Source organism: Elephantulus edwardii, unplaced genomic scaffold, assembly GCF_000299155.1.
Source record: "Elephantulus edwardii isolate Elephantulus edwardi_28Jun2011 unplaced genomic scaffold, EleEdw1.0 scaffold00035, whole genome shotgun sequence".
Taxonomy (NCBI): domain Eukaryota; kingdom Metazoa; phylum Chordata; class Mammalia; order Macroscelidea; family Macroscelididae; genus Elephantulus; species Elephantulus edwardii.
In genome coordinates, this window is record NW_006399785.1 from 8905174 (window position 1) to 8907370 (window position 2197).

Sequence of the window (2197 nt, forward strand, 5' to 3'; positions counted from 1 at the left end):
TTATTAATTTTAATGACAGTTTACAGAGATTTTGGATTTCCAGTCATTCATTGTTGCACTTTTCTCCCTGCCCACCCCTCCCCTCCAGTTTGTTCTTCTCTTTGAAAAGTAAAAGAAAAATTATTTTATTGTTATACAGTCCCTTCCCCCAAGTCTTTTTTTAAAAGTCAAAGCTCTTAAACTCTCACCACCGACGGACAGCTCTTAGTAATAATGTGCTGAGATTCTCTTTTTGATCCTTCCATCGGCATTTCTTCCCCTGGAATGGCTCCCAAGTCAATGCTGAACAAGAGAATGTGATCCACTTTCCCTTCAGGAGACGCTACTGATTGTCTGGAGTAATGAGGCACGTCCACAGGGGTCCCCTGTGACCCTCATGTAGTGTGCTGGGCTGAGGATTGGAGCATTCAAGCAGTTCCCCGGTCAATTTTCTCATTTTCATCAACACACAATTGTTTGATGTTTTTAACATTCTCAAAAAAAAAGTTTTAAAATTCTAAATAAGAATTATGGCTTGAAGAAAATATGAATATGCTTTGCAAATATTCACTCAAATCAGAGTAAAATTGTTTTTAACAATAAAAACCATTTAAAAATAAGTTATTATTAAGTTATCGCTGGTCGATTTTTCAAAACAATTCAGGAGCCAACTGTTTCCTCATTCAAGCAGCATCGTTGCTTAAGTGGTGGCTTTCCAAAAAAGATATGACCACCTGCAAATTTGAATATGACTCTATTTGGGGGGAAAGTTCTCAGCAGATGTCATGAAGTCAAGGATTTCCAGATCCTGTTGTTACATGCAGTGACCTATGCACAGTAACTCTGAACTCTGCCCTTCCTTTGATCCAATCTCATTGTCTCTCCTTATTGTACAAAGACAGGCTATTCCTTGAAGAGGGATATCATTCCTGGAAAGGTGAAGGTTCGACAAAAGAGAAAAAGACCCTGAAACAGGTGAATTGACACAGTGATGGCTGCAATGAGTTCTAGTGTGTCAGGAAATGTGAGGATGGCACAAGATAGGACAGTGTTCAGGTCTGTTGTTCATAAGATTATTGTAGGTCATACTCGACTCAAAGGCACCTATCAACCACCACAACTACTGCAATGGAAATTAAAAGGGAAGAGGGGAAAAAGAATGGCGTTCCTCGTTAAAATACATCTTGAGATACAGTGTTGTGAGGAAAAGGTTAAAATCCATATGCATACAAGGAAAACCTATTAATAGTATTGTTATTCAAATATATACACCAACAACCAGAAGCTCATGTGGGCCACACTCCTCCTCGTAAAGTCCAGCCTCCCAAATAATCAGTTCACCTGTTCTAGATGGAGACAGGATGCATCCCTGATGCCCCCCTTTCCTGATTTTGAGCTGTGCAGTGTTTCCTTGCTCTTTTCTGATGACTGCTTCCTGGTCTTAGTATAAGTTTCACATGAGCACAAATAAGTGTTCCAGGATTTCATTCTTCTCATGGTTAGCCACAATTTGTTGTGATCAACACAGCCAGATGCCTTTGAATAATCAATGAAACACAGATAGACATTCTTCTGGTACTCTCTGCTTCCAGCAAAGATCCAAGGAGGCAGAAGAGTTGTGAGTAGACACTAGTGATTTAAACATGGCATAGGAGAAGAGTAAGTTGCAGGAAAATTGGACACTGTTAAGCGAGAAATGGAATGCATAAATATTGACATACTAGGCATTGGCGAAATGAGATGGATTAGCATGGGCCATTTTCAAATAGACAATCTTATTATCTACTGCTCCCGAAAAGTTATGGCTAACATTGAGAAGAATGGTTTAAAATTAAGAAAGAAATGTGTTAGGTCTGTATGCTCTCTCCATATTTATTCAGTCCGTATGCTGAGCAAATTACCCAAGAAGCTGGGCTCTATGAAGAAGAATGTGACATCAAGAGAGGAGGAAGACTCATCAATGATCTGTGTTCTGCAGATGCCACAACCTTGCTTGGTGAAAATGAGGAGGATTTGAAGCACTTGTTTGAAAAGATTAAAGAATACAGCCTCCAATGTGCATTGCGTCTCAATATCAAGAAAACAAAAATTCTTACCACTGGACCTATAGGCAATATCATGACAGATGGAGAAAAGATTGAAACTGCCAACAACTTTATTTTACTTGGATCTACAATCAGTAACGTTGGTAGCAGCAGTCAGGAAATAGGAGACATCT

At 39.3% G+C, this 2197-nt stretch overlaps 1 protein-coding gene across 1 annotated transcript in view; it reads left to right on the forward strand.

Annotated features, from left to right (window-relative positions):
- Nucleotides 1–2197, forward strand: part of FAM184B (family with sequence similarity 184, member B) — a 162080-nt gene that overhangs the window by 71122 nt on the left and 88761 nt on the right. The gene's annotated exons all lie outside the window — the stretch shown is intronic.